The 13,056-nt window shown below is 45.0% G+C and overlaps 1 long non-coding RNA gene across 2 annotated transcripts; it reads left to right on the top strand.

Moving 5' to 3' along the window:
- Nucleotides 1-2,782: 2,782 nt before the first annotated feature.
- LOC311422341 lies at nt 2,783-8,906 on the top strand. 2 transcript variants are annotated; one of them, XR_014685287.1, is made up of 3 exons: nt 2,783-2,954; nt 3,032-3,111; nt 8,886-8,906. It is a non-coding gene; the product is annotated as an uncharacterized lncRNA (long non-coding RNA). The 2 variants fall into 2 exon arrangements; XR_014685288.1 differs by lacking the exon at nt 8,886-8,906 and adding an exon at nt 5,423-6,267.
- Nucleotides 8,907-13,056: the final 4,150 nt, after the last annotated feature.

Here is a 13,056-nt window from a genome sequence, read left to right as displayed (position 1 = left end):
TAATTGTTAGTTAAGATTTGCTGCTGGAATGAAATAAATACTTTGCTTGGAGGAGCTGTGGATGCTGGAAGTGTTCAAGGCCAGGTTGGGTGGGGCTTCGGGCAACCTGGACTAGTGGGAGAATTGGAACTGGTGCTCTTTAAGGTCCCTTCCAACCCAAACCCTTCTGTGATTCTGTGATTTAGGATGAGCTGTGCTTGTTTTCTGTTAATTGGTTTGAGCTATTGACACCACAATACAGAAACAATGGGACTCTGTGCCTGTGCAGTCAGATTAACGAGTGTGCTGGAGCTATAACACAAACGAACTTTGCTGGGAGACGAATCTTCTGAGAGCTCACATGAGTGCCAGGTGTTGTATGAGTGCTCTGCTATCCTGAAATGATGGAGGTACAAAAGGCTCGCTGGATTTTGCTGTAATGAAAAAGCAGGTCTTTGGGGATAGTTTGATCCCTTTACAGCTTTAATGTTAGAAGAATTTACTTGCTTTGGCCTGTTATACTCACCGTAAAACTCAGCTTCATTGTTAAAATGTTGTCACTGAAAAAATAAATAAAAAAAAGGAGAAATGGAAAGATTGGATTTTCTTGGTTACATCATTTTCTTTTAAAACAAACAAACCATTTTGCAGCTGACAGGATTTATGTGAGTACTTAATCTGGAGCTAATCATAATCTCTAGAAATGCAGCTTCCTGTAGCTGCCTTGCTACAATATCCAAAGTTTATAGAATTGGTGCAGCCAATCTGGGACCCTCAGAGAACCATATCAGCCCAGTTCCTTCAGCTGAGAGAAGCAGCTTGCTTCTTTTTATGAGCTTCTCCCACCCCTTCATCTTCCCTTGATTACTGTTTTCTTGAAATTAGCTCCTTAAAATTCTTACAGCCAATCTCCAAGACCTCCCAGCTGACACATCTATCTTATGCTGCCGCTCTCCTCCTTCACAAGGACTCGCATGGAGCCAGGGAAGTGCTTCACGTTTTGTTTGCTAATAAAGACCATGGAGGGATGTTAAACCGATAGCACCTACCATACAAGAAGATGGCTTGAAAAAGTACGTACTGCCACATCCTTTTTGATTCATAACCCAACCTGGCAATGGCTTTAAGCTTGATGTTTCTAAGAAACACGAGAAATAGAGGTGGAAACTGAAGGCACTGAGGTTTAATGGTGAATGCAGCAGCTGCCAGCATTGCCACCAGCTCGGCTCTGTGGCTTCAAACCACGCAATGTCTCTGTGTGTGTTTATTTCCCTGGGTGCGAAAACACAGCATCATCCTGCCTTTTCCTTTCCTCTCTTATGTTAATGCCCCCTCCAAGGTATTTCTGGTATTTTATTCAATTCTCTTTAGTAAATCTGTAGCATGCAGACCTGCTTTAAAACTTGGACTGCTGTGGAGATGATTGGGTAATGTCCTGCAGTTTGTTTATCTTTTATTTAGGACTCCAGGGGGAAGCATCTGGAAACCATTCCCTCTACCATGCTCTTGTCTCTTCATTTAGTCTATTAATGAAATATTTCTTTCTTTATTTCATTATTTCATTATTTTTTTTGTTGCTTCTCATATCTAGACGAACTGAGAGAAATATTTAATTCACTGTTTCCTACATATTTGCCATCCATAAGCATATTCTCTCATCTATAAGCTGTTTCGTGGGGAATTCCTCCTTCTGAAAGCGCTGGGCTTCTTTGTTGAGTTGCCATTTCTACAAAATTTTGTATTTACTGAATTAGCCAAAGGAGATTATTTATTCAACCGGAAGGAAAAAAATCACAAGCAGCTGGGAAGCTTTATTTGTACTTGTATTTTTCTTCTTAAATCTGCGGTTTGTTAAAACCCACTGTATATGAGATTTAACAATCAGTTTTTTCCCCTCGTGCATGCCTATTTATGAGAGGAAAAATAGACACTGATTGCATGGTGTAGCTGATTTGTTAAACAAATGTTCTGCAAGCCTCAGCCGTACTGGAGCTTTGTGTATTGGCCCCATATACTGTTTCTCTGCTCATAACAAATACCGGAGTGGTCTATATTCACACTTGGCAGAAATTGGCATAGCAAGAGCTGCTGATTTATGCCACTTCAAGAAATATTTACCCTACTAGTAATGATGGATTTCATCAAAACTCCCGATGCCACTAGCAGGGCAGATTGTAATGAGAACAGGATGGGCTGGGATCAATAGCATTTTGATTTCCTTAGGTCTGCAGTCCTGTAGCAAGTACTTTTTTTTTTTAATTATTATTCTTTCAGAACCGTGGCCAGCAGTCAGAGCAGTTCCCTGCACAGCAGTGAGCTCTCTGAGGTATTAAGTCGTGTCTCTTGGTTACTGACGATGGCATTCAGGTCTCAGGTGTGACTGTATGAATTCACTGCAGGCCTGAAAAATGGCGAAATGACTCCCCGAAGACATTTTCCTAATCCAAAAATGCAGCGGAGTCCGAAGCAACAAAAGAAAACAGATTCTGCCTTGTTCTAGCGAAGTTTTGCCATCCCCGTGTCTCTGGGGATCTGGAATCCTCGTTATCACTGAGGAGCTGGTAGCAGTCCCAGGCACAGAGTGACTGAGCGCACCGGCCCGGGCTCATTTATTGCTACAGATGAGACAAATGTGGAGAGAGCAGGCAGGGGGGAGCTGGCAGGGAAGATGCAATGCTGCCAACCCCAACTGCTGCAGCTTGAAGACACATCTTTAGAAGATGTTCCCATGACACAATTAGGGAGGTAATTAAATAATCCTGTGAAACACAGCTTGGCAGCTAAATGTATTGTAGGCAAGGAGCTGAAGTGCGATGCTTCTGTCCGTGGCAGGGGGGAGGCATGAAAATAATCTGTTGTCATTTTTACCATTGCAACAGTTTGTAAAGTGTAGTTTTTTACTCCCTAAAAGTCCAGACAGAAGTAAACTTAGTGGTTTGCTGAAAGTGCTGTTCATCCAGAGGACTCTGGGCAAGGTAACAGGTTTGTCTGAACTGAAATCTTGGATTGATATTAAATTGCAGTCAGCTGAGTATTTGAATCTTTAATTTAGCTGTTCTAGGTAACAATAGCAGATGGGATGCGATGGGAGTGCAATTGCAGAAAAAGGCAATGGGATGGACGTAAGCACAGGTGAGCCATACACACGGCACGACACCTGAAAAGTGCTCGGCACATCTGAAATTGCTGCGGATCCTCCGGGTGATCGGTGGAAGCTGGCTCAGGTCCTCACACTGCAGGCACACACCGGTTGCAGGTGGGGGTAACAGGGTTAACCAGTTGCTCGTGCTCATTTTTACGGGATAAGCGAATGCAGAATTCCACCATGAACGCATCCAACTGGAATAACTTCAAGGCACAGGCAGGACTGTTCGAATTTTCTGGGTTGCTTTTTTGTCAGGGGACCTGAATGCTCTGAATTGCACAGCAATTATGAATGTAATATCTTGACAATGTAAAATATCATTAATGACTGATCTAAGGGAACTTGCAAATGACCATGTAGTTACACAGTGTTGGCAGCATAAATAGCAATTAATGTTGTAACTGTAGCTGTTTGTACTCAGATTATATCAGGGAATCCCACAGAGTGGGAAGGAGTGTCAAATGTTCTAACACAGGAGAAAATAATAATGATAGTGATAATATGAAACTGATAATTAAGGGTCTTCCCTCTGATACATCTGCAAAAGGAATAGGGATGCTCAGGAGTGCAGAAACCTGAAAAGCAGTTTGTGTGTATCTGTGGCTCTGTCCATCCATCTGTCCCTAACAAATCAGGCAAGTCAAAGGGATTCTTATGGCAGTTATCTCATGAAATTTTGCTTTAGCTTAAGCTGCAGAGGTCTGTATTCTTGGGAAAAAGGCCTGGGATTCTGGATTTTGCTCTCAGTGGTTTTTGCAGTAATTATCTGAAGTATGCAGGACATGGATTTGGTTTAACGGGAAGCTGAAAAGTGCTCTGGTGCAAAGATAAATCTGGACTCCCTCCAGGGCCCTCACTGAAGGCCGGTGAGTGTCTGTCACAGCCACAAGCCACGGCGCTCCGGGAGCACCAAAATGATGCCCAGCTCACCAACAGCAGCAAAGGGTTCATATCTCTGTCTGATGCACTGCTCAGGAAGATGTTCATCACTCATGAAAAGGAGAGAAAGCAGACAGTTAGCCAGGGTTTGCTTCACGAGGAATCTTGGGAAGAAGAGTTTGTATTTCACTGCACACAGAAATTGCTGATGCTGTTTTTTTCCCCTTCTCTTGGCTATAAATGAGATATGGAGAGAGGGACAGAGAGACTGAAAGAACAAGGAAAAAAGACTTGATAAAATGCCTTCCTGATCTTGGTCAGTAAACTTATTTCCAATTAGGAGCACCAGCAGCAGCAGGTGCACGGTGTATGTTCTGCTGCAGGGTACTCATCCTGGTGGTAGGAAGCCAGATTTTAATAATATTTGCATCAGCAAGAATGTGAAGTAATCCCAGTGAAATTATGACATTTATCCTGGATTTGTACTGGTATCAAAGAAAGCAAAACCTGTCTGATTTATGTCAAGAGCCTTCTTTGCTGTAATAATTGAAACAGCCCTGCACTGCAGCTTCCCTCGTTCAGGGTTAAGGATTCCCCGCTCTTCTTTAGTACAGGGCTTGGGGAATCTCGTTTCTCTGCTCAGTGGTAAATGCTCTGACCTTTCTTTCAGAGATGGTGGCCACTTCTTCCCTGGTTGTAATTCCTGATTTGATGTTCAGCCCTAGTATATGCAGGGGTAACTCCATCATGTGTGTCGGAGGCAACATCTTTTGTGCTGGGCCTGGGATACCCACTGCCTGCTGGGGATACAGCAGTAATAGAGCATTTGTATTCGACGTGAGGGAAGCTGTAAAAGGAATGAACAAGCTAAAGTGTGGAGAGAGGGTTGCAGCTGGATGGAAGAGGCAGGCAGACAAGAGGAGAGATGAAACAGTAAATTTGTGACAGTGGCCACAAAAAGTGGCAGCGGTGGGGCATTAGGTGATGCAGGTGGGCATGGAGTTCTTCCAAATCAGCTCATCAGAGGACCTGTCCCACAGCTCCCACCCTCCCTTCTCTGTACCAGTGACTGCTGCATTCAAAATTCATCTGCCTAGACAATCAGTCTCAGGTGAATACTGACAGCAAAAGGCCCGTTACAGGGTGAAGTCCAAAGACCTAGATGGATAGATGTGAATAGCAAATGCGGATGAGAGCTGGCAGAAAGCTTTAAATGCGGTGACGAGGACATGAGCACGGGAGAGCAGCAGAGGAAACACTGAGCTCTCCAAACGTGTCAGTCTCACAAAGAGGTGACAGCTGTCAGGGAAGATGACATCCTGATGGATTGTCACCTTCATCGAAAGAGAAATAAGCCCTGCTTATTATGGAATATTTTGCTTTAAAGGTGCACTGATGTTGTTTTTTTCTGTTTTCCAGAATCAGAGAGAGTTGGTCTAAATTCTGATCTCTGTTAGATGCCATTAGCAGTTTCTATTGAAATCCAAAAGCCTCATGCATCTCACCAGAAGCATGATTTGGCTCTAGGCCTATTGGTATCACTGGAGCTGGGCTTCTCACATGTGAATGGAAGACCAGGGGATGCTCAGATAACCCGGGAAAGTCTCTGTCATGACCTCAAGTCAGTGTGTCCTGGCAGTTTGGAGGATCCGTGATATATTCCTCTCCTTCATTCTCCTCAATGAATCATGATGCTGGTTAAACCACAGTGCTAAACACTAACTCAAAAGACATATCTACACCTCTGCTTTACTAAACCATTGCGTTCTGCACTAAGATTTGAAAAATAAATAAAAAAATCTCCCTGCCAAAGCATGCCTGTTCCTCTGTGTGCCAGGAAGTGAGGCACTGCCTGTCCCAGCACCTTCCGGAGCAGGTTGTTGGGACACCAGTGTTTTGTTGATGCTGTTCTCTATTTTTCCTTGCCAAGGAAAGACAGATGATGTACACCCCTGTGCACATTGCTTGGCACTGTGATGTTTTGTCTGGGACTGTCCTCCTACTGGGAAGAGTGCAGAGTTTGAGCATAAGGGATGCTACTGAATAAACCTGTAGAGGGAGTGAGGGACTAGCAGAGCTGAAAAAAGAACGGGAGAAAATTAGAGACAGAAAAGCAAACAGGACTTAATCCTGTATTGTACCGAGTTTCCTTTAAGACCCATAAACTGCTCTTAGCTCTCAGTGGCTGCAGCAGAGATGGGTTGTGCTGTGTATTTATATCACTGTTTTATTATTCTCATGGCGCAGTTGCAGACAGGATTAGGATGGAGGCAGGAATTGCTTAATACCTTGCAGGAGCTGACCCCTGATGAAAGAGAACAGTAAGGGCACATCTCAGAGGATCTGACAGGGCCAGAGACTGAGGACAGGCAGGAAACCTACCCGAGCATTTCACATTCCTGCTCCGTGGCCTCTTGGCATAGATCAGCAAAGGTCGCCTGCATCCTCCAAGAGCAGGAAGTCATTTTAAAGTAGGGGAAACAGAGGCAGGGTGGGAAGAAAGCTTCATTTTCCAAACGTGGCTCTCTCTTTTGGATGACTCCTTTTCCTCCTGAAACAAACACTAGGTTTGTGTGAGATCCTGGACATTGTCAGAAGAGAGCCTGGACCCAGGGGACCAGGCTGCCTGAACTGGGAGCGTGGGGCTAGATCCCAAAGCAGCCGGAGGTACAATCCCCACATCAAAGGCAGGGAGGAATGTGCTGCTAGGGTACCAGCAGAAATAGTTAATGGAAGAAAATATTCACCTAACCCTTAATTATTTAGAGCCAGAATTAATTTTGCAGTTCCTCTGGCAGGTTTCTCTGGTCATTAGGGCACTGGCAATGAGTCTTTCCCAGCAATCCAGCCATCGATCAATCTCTCTGAAGGCTAATGTGTCACTGAGAGGTTGGAGATATTTGTGTCTCAGGGCAGAAGCTGAGCCAGGCAGAATTTATCTGTGCTCTGAAACTTTACTTTTCTTTCTCTCCTCACCCTCCTCTCAGAGAGATGATAAAAATAAAGACACATAAACTCAAGAAGAAAGAATAATGGCTTCGCCTTGCTGAGGGACTATATTTTGAGGTTTTGGTTAGCTTTCATCGTAAGTGCTGCTGACTGGAAGAAATTCTTTTGATCATGTAAACCCTGGCTGGATTAAATTGCCAAATCCCATTAGATTCCTTGGGATTTACAACAGATGTTGAATGCAAGATTTCTCTGTGGTCCAACAGGCCTGCAAGGCTGTTCAGACCTCTGCTGTCCCCAGAGGCATAGGGTGGAATCAGAGGGATCATCTCTGATCCTTCATCTATTGTGCAAAAAGCTGGGAAGCTGTCGGGGTCACTACACCCAGGGCACAAGTTTCTAATGGAAGAGGTCCTGGACAGGGATGCTCTGGCCTTACTCGGAGAGGGAAGATCTCTGTGTGTGAACCCCAGCCCTGGAGGGACAGGGAAGCAATGTGTTTGAAAAAAGAACGAATCTGGGCAACACTATGCAAAATTTGTTTGCATTAGCTTTCTACTTCCTTGATTTTTTTTTCTCCTACGTGCACTTTTAATATCACCCAAAGATTTGGGAGTAGTGGGAATAGCTTGTGTGTTATTAACGCTTGTAACCAGCGGCCAGGCTAACTGAACCGTTACAAAGCCAGCTCCATTTCATGCCCTCTTTCCACTTTCTCTGGCTTGACTTTTCTGCTCTGTTTGTCTGAAATGAACAGAGATGAAGTGAAATGAATTACAGCCTCTCCCTGTTCCATGCTTGAGACCTAGAGGGAGAGTTAAGTGTCACTGTATCTGGCTCGCAATTTGTGACTGCTGCAGCACAGCTTTCCTCTAGCAAGCGAAGGAACCTTCCCCTAGCAAGTCCAGGAACGTTCTCTCCCATCCAAAGCTTCCTTTGCATGCAGCATCCCCCCTTTCTGCTCTTGCCATCCCCGTGCTCTGTACACTTTTCCTGTACAGGCTCAGGTCTGCCAGATGTTGAATGTTCCCTGAGAACTCCAGCAGTGCACAGCGCAGGGAGTCCAGATGTGATAAGTGAACTAATCCTTATGTGCCTCCTCCCTCAGACCCAGAGGGAGCTTGCAAACTCGATGGGCTCCTTGCCCAGATCCCAGGGAATGAGATGCTACAGGGGGAAAATGACAGTGGCGTTCAATTTGATGAGCCTTTTTGTCCCTGGGACACAGGTGTAGTTTGCATTGCAATTGTAAGGTAGACACACAACCCCCACAACCCCCACTGGGATGAGGCATTATAGCATTGCCTCCCTGTGCTGTGTGAAGAAGTTGGGATTTCTGCCTGGAGTCAGCCAGCAGCGGGAAGCCACCGCACACTGGGGCTGCATGAAGAACACCCACCAAGCATGTCTCCCTCTGCTCTTTGCTGGTTGAGAAATTGTTCCGGCTCTACGTTGTAATCCTTTCTGCACAGAAGCTTCCAACTGGTACAGCTCATTCTTCCTGCTTAGCTAAATGTGTTTTCAAACACTAGCCTGGAACTTAGCGGATGGTAATTACACTTTGACATTAATATTTAAACCACAAACACAGTTAGCACACTAATACCGTCCCCATAGGCTACTGCTCATTTAAGTTTTGTCCTTATGAGACTTAATTATTGTCAGGGATGAATCCTAAAAGGCAAGAAATATTACAGCTGGAAGACTAAACATTCCCTTGATTATTAGAGCTACAGGATTTGGGCACAGAGATGGAAAGAACCTTGGCTGTGGTGGTAACACTTACACTGCTAGTGGAATTCGGTGAGTTTTTAAATCCTAATGGCTGTTGAGGTTTCTTTGTACATACACTTTTACAGAGATCACATCATTTAGCTAGTTTAGCCAGAGAATAACTTTGCAAAACTTGTATGTCTTTATCCCTGTTGTACAGATGGAGAAACAGCGTTTCTTTAAGGGCCTGGCCCAAGGCAGCACCAGGGCTCTGTGGTCTTTGCCTTCATCTCTGGAGTAAGTAGCTGAGCTGGTGACAGTAGCAAGTGTCTGATGCTTCAGACCTGCTGCTTAACTATAAGCCACCTTTACAGTGTAACCTCTTTATGGACCTTTTATAGGAAAAAACCCTGGGATCACATCTTTTCAATCAGTTTGTGCAGCTGCAGCTGGGTTCCCAGGATATGAAGAGCGAGCCTGCCATGTTAGATGCTTTTTGGCATTCTGCATCACCCTTCATTGTTTGCAATACAATAGGGCAGTCTGTTACAGAAACACCAGTCAAAAAGTCCCATTTTCTGCTGGTCTAACTCCACAGGCATCCCCAGACTGGGCTGGGAAGGGAGTTTGGCTCAACACCACTGAACTGATCCTCAGTTAACCTCAGTCTTAACCACATCTGTTCAGTCCCTCTCTGGACATCTCATGTCTAAGAGACAGTGCTGTCCTCTGGGTGAGAGGTGAGGAGGGACCTGGAGCAGGGAGGAGGAGGAATAATCCCCCAGGGGTCCCTACCACATCTGCAGACCTGATGGACACTCACAGCGATCTGATACCACTGCAGGGTTTGAGCTGGCCTTAGGAGACAGGCTGCTATTGAAAGCTCATGCTCTGAGACATCCTGGGGCATGCATGAGCTCAACCAAGTTCAGATCAGAACCACGGATAATGTCAGAAGATTTTCTCGATCAGTGGTCAAGATCTGTTCGTAGTGGGCTTCAGATGAATGCTTGAATGAGGGCCCGATGAGGTGCAGGTTAGGTGCTGGTTTCTGTTGTGCTGCATTAAAGCAGGAATCAGCCCGGTTACACGAGGTCACAGAGGTAACTCTCCTTCAGTTCTCCTCCAGCTGCACTTCTCTGAGCATCTCCTGATTTTTGCTTTGAATGCAAGCAAACAGAAATAGCCCTGCAGATAATTAGCTGAAGTCTCCCATTCCACGTGGCTGAGCAATAGGGGCTGGGAAGTGGCTTGCTTCCAGTACTTGTGAAGGGATATTATGAATCCCCAGAGGTCTGCTCAGCACTGAGGCCAGGTTAACATTTGCCACCTTCCGTTTGGAATCAGGCCTTGGATGATGTTGCACGGGCCCAAATTTGCTCCAAATTTTGGCAAGTCTTGGCAAGCCTCTGGCTCAGCCTGGGATGAACTTCGGCCCTGAGGCTGTACCCCAAAGTGAGCTTTCTTATTTTGAGATGTCATTTTTTTATGTTTTGCACGGTTCTTGTGAAAATCAGCCAGAAATTTGAATTTTCTTTTTTCTCCTGCCTCCTTCCCTTTCTCTCTCAGCTTCTGTGCTGTGCTGGCTCCTTGATAGTGGTATTATGTGCGGTGGGAAGCCCAAACCTCATGGAAGGAGAGAAATCCTTTGACATGGATCTTTAGATTAATTACTAGTTTCTTTAATAGTCTCAAAGCCTTTAATGAAGGGCAGTGCAGACTGTGCCACCTGTGTCCAAGGAAAGGCAAGGCTGCTGCCATCTGCTCCCTCAGCCTAAAACTAATGAGTGCATTAACTTCCAAAGAGAGATTCATAAACTTCCACTGCCTGAGGATGCTACGAGCTGTTGATGTTTAAAGAGTAGCCTCCAAAGATTGCTTAGCCAACTGTGCTCCATTTTATTTAGTAAAAAAAAACATCAGAAGGTTCCCATTACTCACAAACAGGTATGTGATTTTTCTGCGGGTGATAGCTGTGTTATAGCAGATTAAATCCATCATTTACACTGCTCAATAAGCAAGGCCAGCAAGCTCACTTTTACCACTCTGGCAGAAGATGCAAAAAATAACAAACACAGAGGATGTGAAGCCCGTGTCCCCCTGCACAAATGCACGATGTGTTTGGATGTGGGAGCAGCGGCGTGGCTGTTTGTGTCCTGATGCAAATGATGACCCAAGGAGCAGTGAAACCAGGAGGGGGCTAAGGACTCACACAAGGAAGCAAGTCTCAGGAGCAGGAACAGAAGCCACTGGTCCTAGCCTGCTCTTAATTTAACCACTGGGAAAGGTTTTTTTCAATAGTGCCAGAGCATTGCATTAATTTTCGAAGCCACTGGTCCTATCCTGCTCCCAATTTAACCACTGGGAAAGGCTTTTTTCCACAGTGCCAGAGCCCTGCATTAATTTTCTCTGTATCCTTCTAGTCAAATTAGATTTGTCCTCCCTTTGAGTGTGTAATTAGTCTCTATTTAACATGCAAGCACAATGTTTTAAATGAGAAGCCTTGATTTGTGGGAAGAGGCATTGACGTTCAATCTGTGTTTAAATTCATGGGCAAACTGCCTGTGGCCTCAGATGCAAGCTGAAGGAGTCATTGAAGTCCCCATGGAGGCTGACACCGAGGGCCTGAATCACTGTGTGCTTACCCCCATAAATTGGTGCTGTAAATTCAGATTGATGCAGGGGTGACTCGGATACTTTGACTTTAACCCACGTTGTTTGGCTGGCGTAGAGGTGGGGTGCACACTGCTGTGCCTGCTCTGAATGTCCTAGCTTCTTGTGCCTTGCATCTCAGCTGCATGCGGCCCTGAACTGTTTAATGTGTATTTTTCTCGTTTTTCAACACCGTTTCCAAATTTTCCGAGTTGCTCTGTGCAGCTTTAGCCACGTGGCCTGCCATTAAGGACAGCAGCAGCCACTGCGTTCTCGGGCGCAAATTTATCCTGGGGCACCGGGGATGCAGTTATCGGGAACCATCCTGCTTTTTGGCAGGTGCCAGTTAGGGAAAGGAGGCAAATTTCCCTGCTGTGTTGCCTGGTGAAACGTGAGGCTGTGTGAAGCTGCTGAACACCTGCTTCCTCGCAAAGGGAAGGGGCTGAAACTGCTCCCCGGTGCCCCGTAGGCGCTGCTGAAAAGAGGAGGGAGATGGGGTCAGATGGGTAACTGCTGATATGAGCGATGCGCCAAGTGCTCAGCATTGGAGCTTTGTGCACAGCAAGTTTAATGAAATTAAAAAAAAATGAGAGAAATCAAATTTTTGTTGTTCCCACTTTGGAGCTGACGTTCTCCTAGAGGCTGTGATGCTGAGCTCTAATGCAAAGAACAGCACGGCAGAGGCCACTTGCTCTAAGCAATCTTTATTATGTGCAATACACAACTTTCAGAGCTTGGTCTGCTCACCCCTTATTTGTTAACCAACCGCACGTAAACAGATGTCTGGGTAGCACTCTGGTGATGTTTGAGAGGCTGCTGACCCAGCAGCGGCTGGTATAGGAGCTGGGGAAAGTGACACAGCCTATAAAAATGAAAATGATAAAATGCAGTTTTAAATCTCATTTTGGAAGAGACATAACACCATTTCTGAGGGGCAGAGGTTAGTTTTTTCCCTCATATGAGGGTGCCTGGTGCTTTAAAGAAAATATTGAGCATTTTTTGTAAGATCCTCATCTTCCCTACTCAGTGGAGAGGTGCCCTGGGAATACTGATGATCAGCACAGCCCAGCGAAGGGCCCCGTTCTGTCATAGCAACTGACTCTAGCTAAGCACTTGGATTTGTTGTGACTTAAAATCCTATTGACAACTGGGAGAGAGACTTGCCAAGAGATAATAAAGAATAAAAGTTGAAGAATGTTCATCAGCAATTACCTTGGCTGCTTTTAGTAACAGAAGAATGAATAATGTTGCATACAAGCGAAGTTGCACAGAGATGATTTTGTCCTACAGCTTAAATTTTTTTTATTATTATTTTTTTTTTGTGAGGCCTCTGTACGTTTTTCTTTTCAAAGCCTATTTTCCTTTTCACTATTTGCAAGGAGAGATTGACCATGACACAGAACGAGCATGTAGTGCTTTCAGAAGTAGCTTGACATGGCCTGTCCATCCTTTGATTTCAAGGGCACACAGATAGAACTATTTGTTCAGTTCTTCTGCCCTCCTTTCCCTGCTTTTTTTTTTTTTTACCTCTTCTTGAAAATAATAGTAGTAAAATTGCACTGTAGCTAAGATGTTCTCAGCCAGGTTGTAGCACAGGAGTAAGTTTTCTGCGCCAAGGCATGAAAAAGAAAACCTCTGAGAAAAGAATCTAGGGAGTTAAGATGGAAGTGCTGATACAACCTTAACTCTAGTGTCATCCACAGCAATGCTTTAATTTATTCAATCAATTTCAGGGCCCT

The sequence above is a fragment of the Aythya ferina genome (genome assembly GCF_964211825.1).
Source record: "Aythya ferina genome assembly, chromosome: 21".
Classification (NCBI taxonomy): Eukaryota; Metazoa; Chordata; class Aves; order Anseriformes; family Anatidae; genus Aythya; species Aythya ferina.
This window is presented reverse-complemented; position numbering and strand designations above follow the sequence as displayed.